Source organism: Triticum dicoccoides, chromosome 7B (assembly GCF_002162155.2).
Source record: "Triticum dicoccoides isolate Atlit2015 ecotype Zavitan chromosome 7B, WEW_v2.0, whole genome shotgun sequence".
Taxonomy (NCBI): domain Eukaryota; kingdom Viridiplantae; phylum Streptophyta; class Magnoliopsida; order Poales; family Poaceae; genus Triticum; species Triticum dicoccoides.
Window position 1 is genome coordinate 71,131,514 of NC_041393.1, and position 25,346 is coordinate 71,156,859.

A 25,346-nucleotide genomic window follows, 5' to 3' on the forward strand; every position below is an offset into this window, starting at 1 on the left:
TGCACGCACTCGCACGCACGCATCGTGCCTGGGAGAGGAACTCCCCGCGCCCGATCCCCTCGCCAACCACGAAGCCTCCGCCGTGTCTCCCTCTGGTTCTCCTGCTGCAGAGCATCGCCGCCACCGCGAGTTTCCCCTCCACCGTCATGTCTCCTCCGCCCGTCGCCGTCTTCCCTGCTCCGTCGAGGCCGCCAACCGCCGACACCGAAGGCCGCCCCACTCCACGGCCTCCTCATCGCGGCTCCTCTGCCTCCGCACCTCTGCTTCATCCTCGCGCCTGCGGGCCCGTCCGGCCACCGGACCTTGTTGGCAGGGTCCCGCTGGCCCCGCCCCGAGTGGATCTGGATCGGGGGCAACCGATGCCCCCGACCCGTTGCGCGCCATCGCCCCACCACCCCCGACACCGACGTCCCGGAGCGCCTTTGCCGGACCTCGCCGCCGGACTGCCTCCCCTTCGGCGCACGTCTCCGACCTCCACCTCGTGCCCCACTGCCCTGTCCCTACGCCTCGCGGTGAGGACCCCGGTCCTCCTCTCTCCCTCACCCCGCGCTCACCGCGCTCCACCTCTGTCGTCCCGCGCGCCTGCACCGCTCGCCCGCACCCGCCGTCGCGCCCCGGCGCCCCTACTGCTGCTCCGTCGCGCCTCCATGTGCGGCCGTGCCTGCCGCCGGCAGGCCACCGCGGCCGCCCTGGCCTTTGGCCTCGCCCCGCCGCTCCCTGCGGGCGAGCGCCCGCACAGGCGCCCGTCGCCCCCATCCCGGGTGGACTCGGGCGCGTGCCCGCAGCCCGTTACACCCGCTAGGCCCCCTGGGTCTATGGTGACCCCCCTGAAACGTTACTAAAAAAGAAAAAATATATATAATAAAAAAACTAATTAATTAACTTAAGTAATCACGTTTAAATTAACCTAACAAATAATTAACCTAATTAAATAGTGTTAACTAACCTTGGACAATGACATGTGGGGCCCTTTTGTCAGTTTGACCAGTCAACAGTCAGAGTTGACTGCTTACGTCATGATGACATCATAAAATGAATTTTAAATTAAATTAGTTCTGTTAATTCTAAAAATGATTTAAAACTTTAGAAAATCATATAGAATAATCCGTAACTCGGATGAAAATACTTTGTACATGAAAGTTGCTCAGAACGACGAGACGAATCTGAATACACAGCCCGTTCGTCTGTGACACATCCCTAGCATAGCAAACCTACAACATTTCACCTCTAGTTCATGTGTCTGAAAACGCGAAACACCAGGGATACTTTTTCGGATGTTTCCCCCATTCGCCGGTATCACCTACTACCACGTTAGGGCACACTGATCGCCGTTACTTGTCATGTCATGCATCGTCATGCATATGTTTGCATTATATTTATTGTTTCTTCCCCCTCTTCTCTCGCTAGACACCGAGACCGACGCTGCTGCTACCCAGTACGACTACGGAGTTGACAACCCCTCCTTCTTGCCAGAGCAACCAGGCAAGCCCTCCCTTTGATCACCAGATATTGCCTATTCTTATCTCTAGTGCTTGCATTAGAGTAGTGTAGCATGTTATTGTTCAGTTACTCCTATTCTGTTGCATATCATGTCATTGTTGCTACAGTCATTGATACCTTACCTGTAATACTAAATGCCTAGTATAGGATGCTAGTTTATCACCATTGGCCCTACATTCTTGTCAGTCTGCCTTGCTATAATATCGGGACGTGATCACTCGGGAGGTGATCACGGGTATATACTATACATATATACATACTATTCAGATGGTGACAAAAGTCGGGTTGGCTCGTTGAGTACCCGCAAGTGATTCTGATGTCGGGGCTGGAAGGACAGGTGGCTCCATCCCGGTAGAGGTGGGCCTGGGTTCCCGACGGCCCTCGACTGTTACTTTGAGGCGGAGCGATAGGGCAGGTTGAGACCACCTAGGCGAGAGGTGGGCCAGGCCCTGGTCGGCGTTCGCGGTTACTTCATAATAACATGCTTAACGAGATCTTGGTATTTGATCTGAGTCTGGCCACTGGCCTATACGCACTAACCAACTACGCGGGAAAGATATGGGCACTCGACGTCGTGGTATCAGCCGAAGCCTTCATGACGTCAGCGACTGAGCGGCGTGCGCCGGATTGGACCATAAGCCTACTCTTGTATTAAGGGGGCTAGGTCTTCTTCCGGCCGCATTCGCAACGTGCAGGTGTGTAATGGGCGAGGGGCCTAGACCCCTGCGCGCATAGGATTTAGACCGGCGTGCTGACCTCTCTGTTGTGCCTAGGTGGGGCTGCGACGTGTTGATCTTCTGAGGCCGGGCATGACCCAGGAAAGTGTGTCTGGCCAAATGGGATCGAGCGTGTTGGGTTATGTGGTGCACCCCTGCAGGGAAGTTTATCTATTCGAATAGCCGTGTCCCTCGGTAAAAGGACGACCCGGAGTTCTACCTTGACCTTATGACAACTAGAACCAGATACTTAATAAAACACACCCAGACAAGTTCCACAGACATCTCAGTGATCGCTTTTCCACAGGGCGACGAGGGGAGGATCGCCGGGTAGGATTATGCTATGCGATGCTACTTGGAGGACTTCAATCTACTCTCTTCTACATACTGCAAGACGGAGGCCGCCAGAAGCATAGTCTTCAATAGGACTAGCTATCCCCCTCTTATTCTGGCATTCTGCAGTTCAGTCCACCGATATTGCCTCTTTACACATATACCCATGCATATGTAGTGTAGCTCCTTGCTTGCGAGTACTTTGGATGAGTACTCACGGTTGCTTTGCTCCCTCTTTTCCCCCGTTTTCCTCTTCCTCTCGGATGTCGCAACCAGACGTTGGAGCCCAGGATCCAGACGCCACCGTCGGTGACGACTACTACACTGGAGGGGCCTACTACTACGTGCAGGCAGCTCACGACGACCAGGAGTAGTTAGGAGGATCCCAGGCAGGAGGCTTGCGCCTCTTTCGATCTGTATCCCAGTTTGTGCTAGCCATCTTATGGCAACTTGTTTAACTTATGTGTGTACTCAGATATTGGTGCCTCCGCTGACTCGTCTATGATCGAGCACTTGTATTCGAGCCCTCGAGGCTCCTGGCTTGTAATATGATGCTTGTATGACTTATTTATGTTTTTAGAGTTGTGTTGTGATATCTTCCCGTGAGTCCCTGATCTTGATTGTACACGTTTGCGTGCATGATTAGTGTACGCTTGAATCGGGGGCGTCACAAGTTGGTATCAGATCCGACTGCCTGTAGGAATCCCCCTTCCACACTCCTTGGTCGAATCGAGTCTAGACATTGCAAAACTTTTTACTAACTTGGCTGTGCGGCTTATGGGCCCACGTCGCCATTGGGTGGTATTAGGATCTTTTACTCCTCGTCTATACTCTGGGACTCTGATCTCTCTTCTATTCGGGGTAAATGATTTTGCTAACTCTAACTCTAGGTTCTCGTAACTACTTCTCCCGGAGAGCCCTCATTCCGGAAGATCACCTGCTTCGTCAGAAGATTCTGAGGATATCCCTCGATATTTTCTCGAGACCCTTATGCTCATCGCCTTTGCAATTCACTGCCACCGATATATCCCTATTGATATCTGCATGCACTTGTCATTCTCATGATCATTTCTTGTCTCTCTTGTTGTTAAAAGATGCCTCGAACTATTCTCCATTGTCCAGAGAATCCTTTGAGTTTACTGTCTTCCAGTTTATTTCGCATGACAACCCTTATGTTTTTTTCACATTTATCGAGGATCCGTTCTTCTCAATTGTTCATGTGTCTCACAAAATTCTTCGGAATACTTTTCGAACTTTCGAAAATCCTCTGCAACATGTTATTCTTGAAATTCTTTCCTGCTTGCATTATGGTTAATTCCATATGACTAGTAGTCCTCGACAACATCCCTTGTCTTAGTCATTACGAGCCTATTGATTCAATATGTGCGTACGCACGCAGTCATCAGGTTATCCTTTTTAAAATTATCTTTCCGACTCAGACGTCATCCCAGACATGAGTTGGTTCTCGGCAATTCAAACCTTTATTGATTGTCCAATTAAGTGTTTTCAACTAATCCATCCTTCATCAGACCGTCTGCTTCTGATCCTTCGTTTTGGAAACCTTAATTTCTTTCTATTTAAGCATCAGACTAATCGGGTGATTCTTGAATCTGATGCCTCTGCATTCTTTCTTCCTTTGAGTGAGTACCAATACTCACATTAGCTCCGTTGTGGATCGCCCGATCCATTGTTGGATTGTTATCCGACAGTGTCCTTCATATTCAATCACCTTGTGAGTTCTTCCCCTGATACATAATGCCTTTGGTAAATTGTATCCTCTACTTGGCCAACCATGCTCTGCTTTTGAGCTTGTGTATTTACTCTTGAAACTTGTGGTATATGTTACTAAGATGCCCGATGGCTTGAACCTATGCCTTCCCCTAATCCGTGAGAACCCGAAAGTTTTCACAATTCATACTTTTTCGGTGTTCTATCAAATAAAATTCCAACACTATAGTTTTATCAAAACGAGAGGTGAATGAAATGATATGCATTAAAGAAGTGGGAGTCGACCTTAAACTTTGTGTTCATGCCCATGAAAATGATGTAGACCGTCTCGGAAGCTTCTTGCAAAATGATTATCTAGTTGTATGATTCTTTCGGTATTCTTGAATTGATTTCTTACAGTTATGGTTCCGACCATGCTGTCCTGATCTGATATATCTGATGGGAATTCATTCTAGTGCCTCGTCTATTTTTTGCAAGGTTGAAGTATCTACTGTCATAGGTCAATGACCTGGTTCTACTTCTATCATGTTCTACCTTCGAGTATTACCCCCTTGGTATCTCGAAGAGGTCTTGCCATTGCACCACATCTTACAAATTTGTTGAAGTAATGTCTTTCTTTGTCGTAATCACATCTACGGGTTCTGGGTTGTTGTCAATCGAGGACACCGACTAGTGAAATTATTCCGCTCTACAAATCAAATACCCCTAGTATTTTTACTGGGAAATTCTGAACTCAATCTGGTCATTCCAAGACTATCGGCTGCATCCTGGTCTTGCTATCTTTAACTGTGCTACCTTGTCCTTCTCTGGTGCACGAATTCATCAGTGTGTGAGCACGACTTACGTCGAGCTTTCAACATCAGGTTGCTTGTCTTGAAAGGCAACTTTGGTTCCTAGCTTGCATCTTATATATTGATCCTATAACTTGCCACTTCAACATTTCCGTGCTTGTTGCCGTTGTTGTTTGATTGCATCCTCTTGAAACCTCTCGGCAAATGTGTTGGATCACCTTCAACACTTTGACTTCTTCCGAGATGTTAACTATGTTCACGATGAGAAATACCCTCCTTGCCCTCGAAGATTTTTATTATAATCGACAACACCCTTGACTTCCTTTCATCGCGAACTTGTCCACATTATGAATACAACTTGCTCTCCAGCTAGTGTTATGTTCTGCCTTGAAGTATTACTGTGTTTTCTGTCGAGAATGTTGTGGGGATTGCTCCACCTCTTAGAAATTCTCGGTATGATGATACTTCTCATCATCACCATTCTTCCTTGCTCCCCGTGTTGTTTATAACCAAGGTACCAATATGCTAACGATGCTGCTTGAGTTCTGTACTTCTAGCAACCCTATTGCTTTGAACTTAACGATCGACAGTTCATTCTTAGAATGTTGGTTATTGAATCGTCACTCTAACATTGATCTTGCTACTTAAGGTCATACTTCGGGCACACCTTTCAACTAATGATTGATGGTATATGTTTTCCTCGAGCATACAACATTATATCATTTGAATTGACAAGTGTCATCTTCTTGTTCACCTTATTGTGGAAATCCATCTGTTTGGAATTCTTGATGCATTTTCGCTAAGCCCATCAGCCACCTCCTCATCCCCTCCTTGGTTTAATGATGGACTATTGTTTCAGGAACCGCTCCCATAGTTCATTTCCCGAGAATCTTGCAATGTCATTTCGTTAATTTGTGTGACACCTTTTCTTCTCGGACATCCTGAGTCTGAGATATCATGACACCAATTGGATCTGAATCTCGGTCAGATATGATGGTTGGGGCAACTTTCTAGAAGTTATGATGTTGGTCCTTTGATGACCCGGTAATATGATGTCATGCCTAGAACCCCTGGCTGGAGGACCTATCATTATAATTTCTTTTGCAAGGATAACCATTCTTCCTGGAGGAAATTGTAAGACTTATTTTATAAATTGCTCCTGATGGATCATTTGTGTACCCAAAGTCTGGCCCTTGATTGAAACACCATATCATTGCTACCTCGAAGCATGACTATGATACCTCGCTCATCAACAAGAACATTGGGGGCGCGATGCTAAATGTTTCTGGGTCAGTTATTCAAACACCGTTGTATGGGTAACATCTTGATTAATCCTTGCCTCCTTATCTGAATGGTTGGGTACTTGCTCTCCTACCCTGTATGCCATGTTCTGCTTGTCCATGGGAAGGGTATACTCCTAATAATTGTGTGTAATCACAATTTTCCTTTCCATTGATCTGTTTAATCTGATAATCGCGTTTTCCTTTCCATTCTTTTGTTTAACCTTTCCTGTAATCTGACTTAACTGAGCAGAGATAATTCCCTGCTTAGCTAAGCACCTTGTTGTACCACTCTGTCTGTAAGACCTTGTTACTATTGATGATGACATTTCGGTAACCACCGATGTGTGAGAACTTTGCTAGTTGGTTCGCCTCGTTCAACGAGGGGGGAAATTGCTCTCTTTGTTCCCTGTCCTTGGTACCGACATTCTTGCCAGCATAGTTGGCAAGCTATTCACTAACATGCCTCCCTGTCGCGGCTGTGCAAGATGTCACCACCCTTCCTACTTTCAACCCACATGGTGGGCCCATAAGCCACAGGTCCACTGGATCGAAACCTGACTCTCCTGTACATCCTGTTTCCAAAGTTAATCCTCGCGCTTGGCTTCGTATGCTATTCACGAGCCCCATTCCTAGTGATCTATTCTGGTATCAGAAGCAATACTTATTCACGCTGCCCTGTAACCCTTTCACCTTCTAACTAAGCATGAATGATGGCCTGGCAACTTGAAACTCCTGATTGTACATTCAAACTTTACTCTCGATGTGTTTTATATGTTCAACTCAAGAGGTACTCATAGGCTCATTCATGGGTTAATCCCAGATTATTACCCTTATAACATTCTATCGTTGTCGATCTGCCCCGTTACCTATTCGTAAGTACGATGGAACCTCCGAAGAAAGGATGCTGACTTCATAATGATGACCTGAAGAAGTGGAATGAAGACATAAATGTAATGGATCGATCTCTTCGAGAAAAGCAGCCAATATCGAGAAGATCCATTAGAATTTCATAACCAGACCTTTCCCCCTTACTCTGCCTCTTAAATCTCGGGACGATATTTCTTGTAGTAGAGGAGAATTGTGACGCCCGGGTAATTAAGCTACAGTAAACCTCTGCTAATGACGCCACGTCACATTGGTTACCATCGATAAACTCACGTTACTTTAAAACCGATTCAAATTCAAATCCAAAAGCAAGCAAAATAATTTTTTTCAAATATTAAAACTAAAATGTTTGGAATGAACCAAATATTATGTAGGTAATTATGGTGGAGAAACCACACCTTTATAAAATGTTTAAATACTATAAGATGAATAAAACAACAGCAAAAACAATTATTTAAAAACCTTTTGTAATTAATAAAATGTCAAACTAATTTATTTGAGGACTAGACTTCTTGTGACTATGGACTAAGTTGAAATACTAATTTAGATACTAGGTGTATATTTAACTAAAACTAAAATAATAGAAAACAAAACAAAAACAGAAAAAGTAAAGTAAATAAAAGGTAAAAAACAAAACAAAACAGAAGAAAAGGGAAACCCCCCGCCCCCCGACTGGGCCAGTCAGCCCAGCTGCTAGCCAGGCCGGCCAAACCGGCCCAGGCCGCCTCCTCACTCCACCATAACCCCACCCCGATCAAACCCTAGCCCGACTGCACTACACCAGTCCCCCGATCCCCATCTCTCCCCTCGTTCCTCCCCACCTCGCGCCGCACGCACTCGCACGCACGCATCGTGCCTGGGAGAGGAACTCCCCATGCCCGATCCCCTCGCCAACCACGACGCCTCCGCCGTGTCTCCCTCTGGTTCTCCTGCTGTAGAGCATCACCGCCACCGCGAGTTTCCCCTCCACTTTCACGCCTCCTCCGCCCGTCGCCGTCTTCCCTGCTCCGTCGAGGCCGCCAACCGCCGGCACCAAAGGCCGCCCCACTCCACGGCCTCCTCATCGCGACTCCTCTTCCTCCGCACCTCTGCTTCATCCTCGCGCCTGCTGGCCCGTCCGGCCACCGGACCTCGTCGGCAGGGTCCCGCCGGCCGTGCCCCGAGTGGATCTAGATCGGGGGCAACCGATGCCCCCGACCCGTCACGCGCCATTGTCCCACCACCCCCGATACCGACGTCCCGGAGCGCCTTCGCCGGACCTCCCCGCCGAACTGCCTCCCCTCCGGCGCACGTCTCCGACCTCCACCTCGCGCCCCACTGCCCTGTCCCTACGCCTTGCGGTGAGGACACCGGTCCTCCTCTCTCCCTCACCCGACGCTCACCGCGCTCCGCCTCTACCGTCCCGTGCGCCTGCACCGCTCGCCCGCACCCGCCGTCGCGCCCCGGCGCCCCTACTGCTGCTCCGTCCCGCCTCCACGCGCGGCCGTGCCTGCCGCCGGCAGGCCACCGCGGCCGCCCTGGCCTCTGGCCTCACCCCACCTCTCCTTGCGGGCGAGCGCCCGCACAGGCGCCCGTCGCCCCCATCCCGGGTGGACTCGGACGCGTGCCCGCAGCCCGTTACGCCCGCTAGGCCCCCTGGGTCTATGGCGAGGGGGCCCCACCCCCCTGAAACGCTATTAAAAAAAGAAAAAAAGAATATATAATTAAAAAAATAATAAATAACTAATTAATAACTTTATTAGTTAACTTCATTAATCACGTTTAAATTAACCTAACAAATAATCAACCTAATTAAATAGTGTTAAGTAACCTTAGACAATGACATGTGGGGCCCTTCTGTCAGTTTGACCAGTCAACAGTCATAGTTGACTGCTTACGTCATGATGACATCATAAAATGAATTTTAAATTAAATTAGTTCTGTTAATTCTAAAAATGATTTAAGACTTTAGAAAATCATATCGAATAATCCGTAACTCGGATGAAAATACTTTTTACATGAAAGTTGCTCAGAACGACGAGAAGAATCCGAATACACAGCCCGTTCGTCTGTGACACGCATAGCAAACCTGCAACATTTCACCTCTGGTTCACCTGTCCGAAAACGCGAAACACCGGAGATACTTTCCCGGATGTTTCCCCCTTTCGCCGGTATCACCTACTACCGCGTTAGGGCACACCGAGCGCCGTTACTTGTCATGTCATGCATCGTCATGCATATGTTTGCATTATATTTATTGTTTCTTCCCCATCTTCTCTCGCTAGACACTGAGACCGACGCTGCTGCTACCCAGTACGACTCGGAAGTTGACGACCCCTCCTTCTTGCCAGAGCAACCAGGCAAGCCCTCCCTTTGATCACCAGATATCGCCTATTCTTCTCTCTAGTGCTTGCATTAGAGTAGTGTAGCATGTTACTGTTCGGTTACTCCTGTTCTATTGCATATCCTGCCATTGTTGCTACAGTCATTGATACCTTACCCGCAATCCTAAATGCCTAGTATAGGATGCTAGTTTATCATCATTGGCCCTACATTCTTGTCAGTCTGCCTTGCTATAATATCGGGACGTGATCACTCGGGAGGTGATCACGGGTATATACTATACATATATACATACTATTCAGATGGTGAGTAAAGTCGGGTTGGCTCGTTGAGTACCCGCAAGTGATTCCGATGTGGGGCCTGGAAGGACAGGTGGCTCCATCCCGGTAGAGGTGGGCCTGGGTTCCCGACGGCCCCGACTGTTACTTCGAGGTGAAGCGACAGGGCAGGTTGAGACAACCTAGGCAAGAGGTGGGGCTGGCCCTGGTCGGCGTTTGCGGTTACTTCATAATAACACGCTTAACGAGATCTTGGTATTTGATCTAAGTCTGGCCACTGGCCTATAAGCACTAACCAACTATGTGGGAAAGATATGGGCACTCGACGTCGTGGTATCAGCCGAAGCCTTCATGACGTCAGCGACTGAGCGGCGCGCGCCGGATTGGACCGTAAGCCTGCTCTTGTATTAAGGGGGCTAGGTCTACTTCCGGCCGCGTTTGCAACGTGCAGGTGTGCAATGGGCGATGGGCCCAGATCCCTGCGCGCATAGGATTTAGACCGGCGTGCTGACCTCTCTGTTGTGCCTAGGTGGGGCTACGACGTGTTGATCTTCCGAGGCCGGGCATGACCCAAGAAAGTGTGTCCGACCAAATGGGATCGAGCGTGTTGGGTTATGTGGTGCACCCCTGCAGGGAAGTTTATCTATTCGAATAGCCATGTCCCTCGGTAAAAGGACGACCCGGAGTTGTACCTTGACCTGATGACAACTAGAACCAGATACTTAATAAAACACACCAAGACAAGTTCCACAGACATCCCGGTGATCGCTTTTCCACAGGGCGATGAGGGGAGGATCGCCGGGTAGGATTATGCTATGCGATGCGACTTGGAGGACTTCAATCTACTCTCTTCTACATGCTGCAAGACGGAGGCCGCCAGAAGCATAGTCTTCAATAGGACTAGCTATCCCCCTCTTATTCTGGCATTCTGCAGTTCAGTCCACCGATATTGCCTCTTTACACATATACCCATGCATATGTAGTGTAGCTCCTTGCTTGCGAGTACTTTGGATGAGTACTCACGGTTGCTTTGCTCCCTCTTTTCCCCCGTTTTCCTCTTCCTCTCGGATGTCGCAACCAGACGTTGGAGCCCAGGATCCAGACGCCACCGTCGGTGACGACTACTACACTGGAGGGGCCTACTACTACGTGCAGGCAGCTGACGACGACCAGGAGTAGTTAGGAGGATCCCAGGCAGGAGGCCCGCGCCTCTTTCGATCTATATCCCAGTTTGTGTTAGCTATCTTATGGTAACTTGTTTAACTTATGTCTGTACAAAGATATTGTTGCTTCCGCTGACTCGTCTATGATCGAGCACTTGTATTCGAGCCCTCTAGGCCCGTGGCTTGTAATATGATGCTTGTATGACTTATTTATGTTTTTAGAGTTGTGTTGTGATATCTTCCCGTGAGTCCCCGATCTTGATGATACACGTTTGCGTGCATGATTAGTGTACGATTGAATCGGGGGCGTCACACTAGAGTAGTGATTTGTTTTATTATACTAACAGATCTTACCGAGCTTTCTGTTGAGTTTTGTGTGGATGAAGTGTTCGAAGATCAAGGAGGTCTCGATATGAGGAGAAGGAGGAGAGGCAAGAGCTCAATCTTGGGGATGCCCAAGGCACCCCAAGTAAATATTCAAGGAGACTCAAGCGTCTAAGCTTGGGGATGCCCCGGAAGGCATCCCATCTTTCTTCAACAAGTATCGGTATGTTTTCGGATTCGTTTCGTTCATGTGATATGTGCAAATCTTGGAGCGTCTTTTGCATTTAGTTTTCAATTTTCTTTTATGAACCATGCTGGTATGAGATAGTACTTGGTTGATTTATAGAATGCTCATTGCACTTCACTTATATCTTTTGAGTATGACTTTATAGAATGCTTCATGTGCTTCACTTATATCATTTGAAGTTTGGGTTGCCTGTTTCCCTTCACATAGAAAACCGCCATTTGTTGAATGCTCTTTTGCTTCACTCATAATTGTTAGAGCGTGGCCATATCTTTTGTAGAAAGAATTAAACTCCCTTGCTTCACTTATATCTATTTAGAGAGATGACAGGAATTGGTCATTCACATGGTTAGTTATAAAATCCTACATAAACTTGTAGATCGCTGAATATGATATGTTTGATTCCTTGCAATAGTTTTGCGATATAGAGATGCTAATATGCGGGAGGTACTAGTGAATGATTGTGGTTTAGTAAAAATATTTGTGTTAAGGTTTGTGATTTCCGAAGCATGCACGTATGGTCTCCTAACTATGTAACCAAATTGGCGCGCATTGTATTTTGATTGTTTATCTTTGCCTGAAGGTCGGGGGCGCGCGATGGTTAACTCCTACCAACCCCCCCCTAGGAGCATGCGTCATAGTATTTTGCTTCGAGGGCTAATAGATTTTTCGCAATAAGTATGTGAGTTCTTTATGACTAATGTTGAGTCCATGGATTATACACACTCTCACCCTTCCATCATTGCTAGCCTCTGCGATACCATGCATTGCCCTTTCCCACCGTGAGAGTTGGTGCAAACTTCGCCGGTGAATCCGAACCCCGTGACACGATACACTCTATCACCCATAATCCTCCTTATATCTTCCTCAAAACAGCCACCATACCTACCTATCATGGCATTTCCATAGCCATTCCGAGATATATTGCCATGCAACTTCCATCATCATCATATACATGACTTGAGCATTTATTGTCATAATGCTTTGCATGATCGTAAGATAGCTAGCATGATGTTTTTATGGCTTGTTCATTTTTTGATGTCATTGCTACGCTAAATCATTGCACATCCCGATACACCACCGAAGGCATTCATATAGAGTCATATCTTTGTTCAAGATATCGAGTTGTAATTAAATAAAGTGTGATGATCATCATTATTAGAGCATTGTCCCATGTGAGGAAAGGATGATGGAAGCTATGATTCCCTCACAAGTTGGGATGAGTCTCCGGACTTTATGAGAAATAAAAGAGGCCAAAGAAGCCCAAATAAAAAAAGAGGCCAAAGAAGCCCACAAAAAATAAAAATAAAAGAAGAAAACAAAAAAATGAGAGAAAAAGAGAGAAGGGGCAATGCTACTATCCTTTTACCACACTTGTGCTTCAAAGCAGCACCATGTTCTTCATATAGAGAGTCTCTTGAGTTATCACTTTCATATACTAGTGGGAATTTTCATTATAGAACTTGGCTTGTATATTCTGATGATGGGTTCCTCAAATGCCTGAGGTATTCATGAGCAAGAAAGTTGGATTCACACCCACTTAGTTTCTAGTTTGAGCTTTCATACATTGATAGCTCTTTGTGCATCCGTTGCATGGCAATCCCTACTCCTCGCATTGACATCAGTTGATGGGCATCTGCATAGCACATTGATTATCCGCATCGATGTGAGACTTTCTCCCTTTTTTATCTTCTCCACACAACCTCCATCATCATATTCTATTCCTACCATAGTGCTATGTCCATGGCTCACGCTCATGTATTGCGTGAAGAGTTGAAAAGGTTCAAAAGTGTAAAGTATGAAAACAATTGCTTGGCTGACACCGGGATGGGCATGAGGGGTACCTTGTGTTAAGAAAAGGGAGCATACAAGACTATATGATTTTGTAGGGATAGCATTCTTTAGCATTGATATTTTGAAAGACATGATTGTTTGTTGGGATGCTAGAGTATTAAATTCTTTTATGTCAAATGATAGACTATTGCTTTGAATCACTCGTGTCTTAATATTCATGCCATGATTAGATTACATGATCAAGATTATGCTAGGTAGCATTCCACATCAAAAATTATATTTTTTATCATTTACCTACCCGAGGACGAGCAGGAATTAAGCTTGGGGATGCTGATATGTCTCTGTCATATCTATAATTTTTGATTGTTCCATGCCAATATTATACAACTCTTACATACTTTTGGCAACTTTTTATACTATTTTTGGGACTAACATATTGATCCAGTGCCCAGTGCCAGTTCCTGTTTGTTGCATGTTTTTTGTTTCCCAGAAAATCCATATCAAACGGAGTCCAAACGGGATAAAAATGGACGGAGATTTTTTTTGGAACATATCTGAATTTTGAGAAGTGGAATCAACGCGAGACGATGCTTGAGGGGCGCCCACGAGGCAGGGGACGCGCCCCAGGGGGGTGGGCGCGCCCCTGACCATCATGGACACCCCATAAGGCGGTTGTTGCCCTTCTTTCGCCGCAAGAAAGCTAATATCTGGAGAAAAATCGTGTTCAAAGTTTCAATCCAATCGGAGTTACGGATCTCCGGGAATATAAGAAACGGTGAAAGGGCAGAATCAGGAAGGCAGAAATAGAGAGAGACAGAGAGAAAGATCCAATGTCAGAGGGGCTCTCGCCCCTCCCACGCCATGGAGATCATGCACCAGAGGGGAAACCCTTCTCCCATATAGGGAGAAGGTCAAGGAAGAATAAGAAGAAGGGGGTCTCTCTCCCCCTCTCTCCCGGTGGCGCCGGAACACCGCCGGGGCCATCATCATCACCGTGATCTACACCAACACCTCCGTCATCTTCACCAACATGTCCATCACCTTCTCCCATCTATCTACAGCCGTCCACTCTGCCGCAACCCATTGTACCCTCTACTTGAACATGGTGCTTTATGCTTCATATTATCATCCAATGATGTGTTGCCATCCTATGATGTTTGAGTAAATTTTCGTTGTCCTATCGGTAATTGGTGAATTGCTATGATTGGTTTAATTTCCTTGTGGTTATGTTGATGTCCTTTGGTGCCCATTATATGAGCGCGCGCGTGGGTCACACCATAGGGTTAGTTGTATGTTGATAGGACTATGTATTGGAGGGCAAGAGTGACAGAAGCTTCAACCTAGCATAGAAATTGATGCATACGTGATTGAAGGGGGACCAATATATCTTAATGCTATGGTTGGGTTTTACCTTAATGAACGTTAGTAGTTGCGGATGCTTGCTAATAGTTCCAATCATAAGTGTATAGAATTCCTAGTCAGGGATAACATGCTAGCAGTGGCCTCTCCCACATAAAATTTGCTATCGGTCTAGTAAAGTAGTCAATTGCTTAGGGACAATTTCGCAACTCCTACCACCACTTTTCCACACTCGCTATACTAACTTTATTGCTTCTTTATCTAAACAGCCCCTAGTTTTTATTTACATGCTCTTTATATTCTTGCAAACCTATCCAACAACACCTACAAAGTCCTTCTAGTTTCACACTTGTTTTAGCTAAAGCGAACGTTAAGCGTGCGTAGAGTTGTATCAGTGGTCGATAGAAATTGAGGGAATATTTGTTCTACTTTAGCTCCTCGTTGAGTTCGACACTCTTACTTATCGAAAGACACTACAATTGATCCCCTATACTTGTGGGTTATCATACACATCATGTCAAATATACATTCCTTTGACTATGAGATTATGCAACTCCCGGATACCGGAGGAATACCTTGTGTGCTATCAAATGTCACAACGTAACCGGGTGATCATAAAGATGCTCTAGAGGTGTCTCTGAAGGTGTTTGTTGAGTTGGCATAGATCGAGATTAGGATTTATCACTCCAAGTATCGGAGAGGTATCACTAGGCCCTCTCGGTAATACACATCATAAGCTTGCAAGCAAAGTACTAAGGAGTTAGTCACAAGATGTTGTATTACGAAACGAGTAAAGAGACTTGCCGATAACGAGATTGAAATGGGTATGAAGATACGGACGATCGAATCTCGGGCAAGTAACATACCGATGGACAAAGGGAATTACGTATGTTGTCATAACGGTTCGACCAATAAAGATCTTCATAGAATATGTAGGAGCCAATATGGGCATCTAGGTTCCGCTATTGGTTATTGACCAGAGAGGTGTCTCGGTCATGTCTACATAGTTCTCGAACCCGTAGGGTCTGCACGCTTAACGTTCGTTGACGATATAGTGTTATATGAGTTATATGTTTTGGAGATCGAATGTTGTTCCACTACTAGGGAAAACCTTATACACAGAAGTTTATCAGTAGCGCGGTTTAAAAGTGGGCGCTACTGCTAATTAGTAGTAACGAGGGGTATAAAAACCGCGCTACTACTAAGTTGATAGTAGTAGCGAGGGGCATAAACCCGCGCTGCTACTAAGTGGTCTCCAACAATGCCCCTGAAATAGACCATAGTAGTAGCGAGGGGTATAAAACCGGCGCTACTACTAAGTTAGTAGTAGTAGCGCAGGTAAGACCCCCACGCTACTACTAAGCGTGTCCACCGGGCCCGATCCACTCCCACCCCACCACTCCCTCTCTCTCATCCATACAAAAACTCTCTCACGAACTCACGTCGGTCCACCCCACCCCGACTCGGCTCCTCTCCCCATGATCTCCTCGCCGCCGCCACCACCCATGCCGGCCGGTTCCGGCGAGCACCGGCCGCGCGCAACACTCCCCCAAGCTCCCGCCTTCCTCCGCTCCGATCCCCATGGAAGCCGCCGCCGCCGCCTCCCTCGCGTGGACCCTCGCCTCCTCGCAGCTCCCACGCAGCTCCCGCCGTAGCAGCGTGCGTGTGGCCGCGGCGCCGGAGCGGCGGAGGAGGGGTAGGGCGGTGCTTGGTCAGTGATCCATCGCCGCCGCTGGCTTTCCTCCTCCCCTCTCCTCTGCCGCCGCCGCTGGCTTTCTTTCCTGCGAGCGGGGATCGTCCGTGATCCGTCCGGGGCTCACTCCCCGCCTCCTACATGCGTACGTGCTCAACCCCCTCACCTCAGTCGTCCGTGATCCATCCGGGATTCATGCTCGGACATGGCCAGGCCCCCTGTTCTTGATATGGCCTAGTAGATATCTAGTTCCTGGTGTTCAGGTCGCGTGGCTTAACGGCCTCCCCCCGAGCCTAGTTGGATTTGTTTCAGGTGCTGCGTTGATTAGGTCCTGGATGATTGGGTTGGGTACTGACCTCTGTCTGTATGTAGCCACAGATACAGGAGAAGTTTTCTGTCGGATTAGTTTACAGTGAATTTTCAGATGACCGAGTTTAAGATTGAGAATTTGGTCAAAGCTAGGCTTTAATCCTAGGGGAATGTCTGCAGTACCATTTTCTTCAGTTCTTATCTTCTTCTTGTCTACCATTCAAGGAAACCATATTTTTTTAAATACATAAAGCAGCAGAAGAGTATTAAGCAGGAAACTATTCAGATCTACAAAAGAGGCTAGGAGAAAATCTATTAAAAATAAAAGGAAGAACAAATGAAAGCAGGGATTTAGACAGTCCCTACGCAGACGTAAGGCCACTTCAGATTCTCACCTCCTCCTTCAATTCAGAATTCAGAAATTATAATTCCTCTGTTTTTTATTTGCCCATAAAAATTGCAGCCAATTCAAAATGCACACACTATCATCTTAATGGAACTATTCAGTGATTCTTGACCTGGTTGACCATCTATCCTTTGCCCTTGTCATCGATATAACATCCAGTGTGTTTTGTTTACGCTCGTCTAACATGCCATTGCTCGCCAAACTGAATGTGGGTGGGAGCAGCGTCAATAAACTAAGTCTAGCATGCCATTGCTCTTATCGTCATACCACTGAACTGTGTTGTTGAATTGGATTGTGTAGATTCATTTATGTATGTTTATCCACCATGAACGAACAAACTCTAGGGGCAAATTTATCCTTTTTACCTTTTATTTCTTAATATATGCATTAAACCGTGCCTCTTATGATTTTGGCTTCTCAAGTATATTTTTATTGTTTGTGCGTCATCCATCTACGCTTGTGGAAATATTACAGCCCCACTGTTAGGAGTACAAGTTTAGTCCTGCGGACTGGGCATAAGTGGATTGGTTTGCCTTTTGATTAGTATAAGTAGATGGTAGCAGACCTGGACAAATAACATTGGATCTTAATATCTCATGACATTGAGTAGAGGACAAGAGATCAGATGAGTCTTGTTGTCACATGTGGTTCGGATGGTCAAAGTAGATGGTAGTTGGATCCGAGCACCCAGTCAGTGATGCTCTGCCGCCCGATTTAAAATGGTGCTCTCTGGAGAGTCAACGTCGACCCCGGCGCTGGTGCAGGAGGTGTCCATGGGCAACATCCTCAGCGCAAAGCTCGGCTAGGCCCTGGCCAGGCAGGCCTCTCTCCGCGTCGCCTGCCCAACACCGTACCTTGGACCACTGTCAACAAAGTCTGCTCGTCGGGGACGAAGGGTGTTGGGGATATTACCACTAGGCGTGAACTGGCCTGCTTGGGCCGAGATAACTTCATTAGTGGTATGAACAGATGAAGGCCCAAGGCCTGTAGCCGGTTTAGAACCTGTAACCGTAAACCGGCCTGATGTGCAACTTGTATTGTAAGTTAGGAACAGAGAGATACCAACCGGGATACGAGTATGGACCGGTTGGGACTCTATGGACCGACGGGCGTCATCCGTGTATATAAGGGGACGACCCGGCGGCGGTTCAGAGAGGGAACGACAACTCGAGTCTAGGCGAAGCTTGTTGGCTCCCTAGCCATCGAGACCACATCAATTCCATCACAACTAGACGTAGGCTTTTACCTTCATCGAAGGGGCCGAACTAGTATAAAACCCTCGTGTCTTTGTGTCCGCTTTAACCCCTTCAAGTAAACTCGTAGCGATGGCTCCACGACTAAGTCCTTTCGCTAGGACATCTGCCGCGACAAATCCACGATAGTTGGCGCCCACCGTGGGGCTATCGCACGATGGTTTGACGATCTTGGAGGGCAAGCTCAAAGGACTCAAAGGCTATGCTGTGGGCCAGATGACCAAGAGTCATCGTGGCAAGATCTACATCGACGATGCAGGATGGGGTCCTGAGGCCGATTCGATTGATTACGGGTACCGGGTCCCCTTTGGTGGCATACACGTTTTCATCGGCAAGATCGGTGAGCCGGGGCCTGAGCCGGACATCTGCATCGACCTCGTCGAGACGGCTCAGCGTGCGAGATCTACCCAGGCTAAACCGCCCGTGAAGTGTGCCTTCGTTGGAGTCATCCATGAAGGAGGGCGTGAGGACGAGTCAGAACACGGTAGCGAGACCGTCGTCTATTCCGGCGACGAGTCCTCGACCGGAGAGACCGAATCACTATACCAGTTACAAGACGACCAGGTTAGGGGCTGTTCCGATGGCGACAGTATTCCGGATCCCCCAGGCCAGGTCAACCGGGTTGGAATATTCATGGCCGGCACACAGGCGGCGAATCACTCTTCGACCGCCGCAGCGATGCTCTCCGAATCAGCAGTGGCAGCAGCAGCCGGGGCAGGAGGCCTTGTGCGCCCGCCGGTTCAAGTTCTATCTGATCTGTTTGATGCACTAGCCGGGCTTATGGCAGAGGACAATCCGGCGGATCAGGAGGCCCATAATGCAGAAATTGCAAAGGTGAGAGAGCAGATCGTGCAAGCCAAGGCGGATCTGGCCGCAGAAAAAGACAGGATGGCCGCAGAGCGGGCCGCTTCGGACGCCCAGGCTTATAAGCTCATGCTTGACCAGAACGCATCACAGGAGGTCTTAAAGCGGAAGCACAGATCACACCTGCCGTTAGGGTTTGATCCCCAAAATCTCTTTCACACTCCAGGAGCTGGACCCAGTAATCCGCCACAGCACCTGGAGACAAACCGGATTGAGGCACCAGGACCAGGGGGGACGGTCCAACCTCGCCTGATGGAACCTCCTCAGCAGAACATTGTGATTCTTCCGCCGGTCCAGACGCCCCCAGGTCATTACTCTAATCCTATGGACAACCTTGTTGCAGCTGCCGCACGATTAGAGGCTATCCCAGTTGAAGGGGACTCTCCGCAAGCGATAGATACACGCCGGGTTAAGGAGCTTCTCCGGACCATGCTGATTCAGCAGGAAGCATATTCATACAGCCGTGATCGGATTCACTCTACACCCTGTCCAAGCCGGAGCTATAGCAGGCGCTTGGATGAACCGGCCATCTCGAGCAATGCGCGAGGCCGTGAAGCGGCCCGTGGAAATAACCTGGCAGGTGGTGTTCGCGATGCTCAGGATGTGGTGGACCGGGCCCGGGCACGGAGGGAGGCCGAGTTAGCAGCACAGGATGATGCGGGTCAACTTACACCGGTTCGCCCTACCACCTTCGCCGGACCAGGAGTCGCATCCGCTTTGGGAGTGCCTTGTTTAATCCCCGCTTTACGCAATGTGCGCCTGCCCAAAGATTTCAAGGGTCCACGCAAGGTGCCGAATTACACCGCTGATTTATTCCCTGAAGCGTGGATAGAGAGTTATGAGATGGCCATGGAGATGTTAGACGTGGATGAGACCGCGTGTGCAAAATACTTCACCATGATGCTTGAAGGCACGGCTCGTACCTGGTTGAAGAGCCTACCGCCCAATTCTGTTGGCTCATGGGCCTAGTTGCGGGCCCGGTTTATCCAGAATTTCAAGGATACGTGTAAGCAGCCCAAGTCCATAGTAGACCTGGCGGCTTGTGTCCAGGGGGAAGGAGAATCAACGACCCATTGGGTGCGCCGCATTTTGGAAATTTTGCACTCGTCCGACAGGATTAATGCTGACTCTGCGATCTTAACCCTGGAAGGCAACTGCCGGTTTGAGCCTTTAAAATTGAAATTGGGACGCATGAAGCGGTTCTGTAATGACATGGGAACCCTCATGGCCGCTCTAGTGAAGTATGCTGATTCGAACAGTACCAAGGATCCCGAGACTGATGATGATGAAGCAGGGAAGGGAAGGAAGAATAGCAACTCCAAACACCAGCAGTACAAACCGACGTGTCATGGAAACGGAGGCAAGCGCAAGGCGGATGGCAGCATGGACTTTGTGGCCAACACTAATGCACATGACAGGGGGCAGCGGCGCAGAGGTAAAGCGGCAAATCGTAATGGGGCTCCCAATCCTAACGCAAGCCGCTTGAGTTATTTGCTGAATCAGCCTTGCCCGAAGCACGGGACGAAGGAGGCGCCGACTAACCATCTTTGGAAGGATTGTTATATCATGCAGGAGTTTAAAAACTCTAATGCCTTCCAGTATGATCACGGGTCAGGTGGCGGTTCAGGATCCGGTTTTCATGGGCCGGATCACGATGGAGCTTCCGGTTCAGGTCGCAATCGGGGCGGTCACAATCACCAGAATAATCAGAACGGCCAGCAGCAGCAGCAGCAGCAGTCGGGTTATCAGAGCCAGCCAAAACAGTTGAACAATGGGCAATATCATGTTTTCACAACTAGCTTGGATAAACGCGACCGAAAACTCCACAAGCGAGCGGTGAATTTTGTTGAACCGGCCTTACCACGTTACTTGCGCTGGTCGGAGCAGCCTATCGTGTGGAGCAGAGAGGATCACCCGCCCCGGGTTGATAATCCGGGCCAGCTGGCATTAGTGGTAGACCCTCAGGTGGGGGGTTATAAATTCACCAAGGTACTCATGGATGGAGGAAGCAGTATTAACATACTGTACTATGAGACATTCCGCCGCATGGGTTTAACATACAAAGATCTCAGACCGTCTAATACGGTGTTCCATGGTGTGGTGCCTGGCAAATCTGCATATCCTGTTGGTAAGATAGCCCTGGACGTGGCTTTTGGGGACGAGCACGACTCCCGGTCGGAAAAACTAACATTTGAGGTGGTGAAGATCCGAAGCCCATATCATGCCTTGTTTGGCCGGCCGGCTTACGCCAAGTTCATGGCGCGGCCTTGTTATATCTACTTGCAGCTCAAGATGCCGGGTTACAAGGGGACAATAACGGTTCATGGGAGCCGTAGGGTCGCTTTGGAATGTGAGGAAGGTGATGCGGCTTATGCAGAGTCGGTCTGTGCCACGGAGGAGTTGAAGTACTATAAGGACAATGTTGATCCGGCGGATATGACTCCTTTGAAGAAGCCGACTACAGAGCATGAGTCAGATCTGAAGTTCAAATCGGCAGCTGAGACCAAGCTTGTTGACTTCGTGCCTGGCGATTCATCTAAGCAGTTCACTGTCAGTACCAATTTGGATCCCAAATAGGAAAGCGCGCTCGTCGAGTTCATCCGTGAGAATCGGGACATCTTCGCATGGAAACCATCCGACATGCCAGGTGTACCGAGGGAACTCGCTGAGCACACTCTTAATGTGGATCCTAGGTATAAACCGGTGAAACAATTCCTCCGCCGGTTTAACGAAGAAAGGCGAAAGGCCATTGGAGAGGAAGTGGCTAGGATTTTGGCAGCTGGCTTTATCATTGAGGTGTTCCATCCAGAGTGGCTTGCTAATCCGGTGCTGGTTCTTAAGAAAAATGGTACTTGGCGTATGTGTGTGGATTACACAGATCTTAACAGGGCCTGTCCAGCGGATCCTTTTGCCCTCCCCCGCATTGACCAGATCATTGATGCCACGGCGGGTTGTGAGCGTTTGAGTTTTTTGGATGCATACTCTGGATATCATCAGATCAAAATGGCGGTTAAGGACCAGGAGAAAACATCATTTATTACTCCCTTTGGAGCCTTCTGCTATGTATCTATGCCCTTCGGACTCAAGAGTTCCCAAGCCACCTATCAACGGTGTGTACAGAATTGCCTGCATAAACAGATCGGCCGCAATGTGCACGCCTATGTGGATGATATTGTAGTAAAGTCAAGGCAGAAGGAGACGCTGGTGGATGACTTGAAGGAAACCTTTGACAACTTGCGGGTTTCCAAGATGATGCTTAATCCGACCAAGTGTGTCTTTGGTGTTCCGGCAGGCAAGTTACTGGGTTTCCTGGTGTCTAATAGAGGAATTGAGGCTAATCCAGAGAAGATTACAGCTATCACCTCCCTGGCTAAACCGAAGTGCATCAATGATGTTCAGCGTTTGGCGGGCCGAATCGCCGCACTAAGCCGGTTTATCAGCCGCCTCGGAGAGAAGGCCATTCCTTTGTACCAAATGCTGAGGAAGACAGACCATTTCATTTGGAGTCCGGCTGCTGATGAAGCATTTGAGGACTTGAAGCGGCAGTTAGCCTATCCGCCTGTTCTTGCAGCTCCGGTCGACAAGGAGCCACTATTATTATACGTAGCAGCCAATGCTCGGGCAGTTAGCATGGCTATTGTGGTGGAACGCAAGGAGGCAGGCAAGGAATATCCGGTTCAGCGGCCGGTTTATTATATCAGCGAGGTGCTTATTGAATCCGAGCAAAGGTATCCGCATTGGTAGAAGCTGGTCTATGGTGTTTTCATGGCCAGTCGGAAGTTGAAGCAGTATTTTCAAGGGCACCCCATCACAGTGGTCAGTTCAGCTCCCTTGGGTGATATCATACAGAACCAGGAGGCGACTGGCCAGATTGCCAAGTGGGCTATAGAGCTTGGGCCACACAGACTGAAGTATGTGCCTCGGACGGCGGTGAAGTCTCAAGCACTTGTTGATTTCATCAATGACTGGACGGAGCTACAAGCACCAGAGGAGAAGCCGGATCACACATATTGGACTATTCATTTTGATGGATCCAGGCAACTGGAAGGCTCGGGGGCTAGAGTCGTGTTAACTTCCCCACAAGGTGATAAGTTTTGTTATGTTCTCCGCTTAATGTTCCCTTGCACTAATAATGCAGCTGAGTATAAAGCCTTGCTCCATGGTCTCCGGATGGCTAAAGAGATGAACTTAAGCCGGGTTAAGTGCTTCGGTGACTCGGATCTCGTGGTTCAACAGGTGTCTGGCACTTGGGATTCTAGGGACCCGCTCATGACTGCATATCGTCGGGAAGTGGATAATATTGCGGGTTGCTTCCAGGGTTATCAAGTGGATCATGTGGACCGTCGGAAGAATGAAGCGGCGGATGCTTTAAGCCGTTTGGGCTCTCAGCGCAAACCGCTCCTGCCTAATATCTTTTTGGACGTGCTGCACAACCCGTCAGTCAAGCTCCCAGGTGAAGCGGATTTGGCTATTCCTGATCCGGAGGCTCAATTGGTGGCAGCATTGCATGCTATTCCGGATTGGACAGTTCCTTATCTTATGTACATGAACCAGGTGGAGTTACCAGAGAATGAGATTCTAGCCAGGCAAATAGTCCGGCGATCCAAGTCTATGACGATTGTCAATGGTGAATTGCATCGTCGCAGTGTATCAGGGCCGTTTCAACGTTGTGTTTCTCCTGAGGAAGGCTGTGAAATCTTAAGAGAAATCCATGAAGGGGATTGTGGACACCACGCCGGTTCAAAGTCTCTGGTGGCAAAGGCGTTTCGTCACGGGTTCTACTGGTTGACAGCGCATGCTGACGTGGAGGACTTGGTTAAACGGTGTGATGGATGTCAGAAATTTTCAAGGCGTGCTCATGTGCCAGCTCAAGAATTGAGGATGATCCCAATAACGTGGCCGTTTGCAACTTGGGGGCTGGATATGGTCGGACCTTTTAAAAGATCCAAGGATAAGAAAACCCACCTTTTGGTGGCAGTTGACAAATTTACCAAGTGGGTTGAAGCGGAGCCTGTCAGCAAGTGTGATGCAGCAACAGCGGTGCAGTTCATCAAAAAGGTGATTTTCCGGTTTGGCTTTCCACACAGTATCATTACTGACAATGGTACCAATTTATCTAAGGGCGCTATGAAGGAGTTCTGTGAACGAGAGCATATCCGGCTTGACGTGTCGTCAGTGGTACACCCCCAGTCCAATGGACAGGCAGAACGAGCTAATCAAGAGATCTTGCGAGGCATCAAACCCCGGCTTATGGTCCCATTGCAAAGAACACCAGGATGTTGGGTTGAAGAGCTACCATCTGTGCTATGGAGTATCAATACTACGCCAAACCGATCCACAGGATACACGCCATTTTTCATGGTCTACGGAGCAGAGGTAGTTCTCCCTTGTGATATCCGGCATGATTCGCCTCGGGTGGCAGCTTATGTCGAAGCGGACAATGAGACAGCACGGCAAGACGCTTTGGACCTATTGGACGAGGAGCGTGATATAGCAGCTGCTCGTTCAGCGTTTTACCAACAAGATCTTCGGCGCTATCACAGTCGCCGGGTTAGAACCAAAACTTTTCAAGAAGGAGATTTGGTGCTTCGGCTCATCCAAGACCAAACAGATATACACAAGTTATCCCCACCTTGGGAGGGACCTTTCGTGGTCAGTAAGAATCTGCACAACGGGTCGTACTATCTGATTGATATTCGAGAGCATAAAGACTCACGTACATCAGAGGAGGAGACTAACAGGCCGTGGAATATAGCTCATCTTCGGCCTTACTACACTTGAGCCATCGGCTCTATCTATGTACATATCATGACATTGTATATATTATCTTTGATATAATAAAACGGGGTCTCTGTCTTTCTTATCATGCGTGGTTACATGGAGTGGCTCTGTTTTTAAAGCGGACTCCGGTTTACCCTTTGACATTTGCTTTTTATACATCACTGGGGGCCTTGGACGTGTCCGAACCAACGCGACACCTTTTGATAGGCGACAGCCACCAGATCACTTGGGGACATGGTCAAGTCTGAACCAGTCACGCCTCTTGGTCGGCCTAAGGCCACAAAATCACTTGGGGGCTTGGCCGAACCCAAACCATTGCC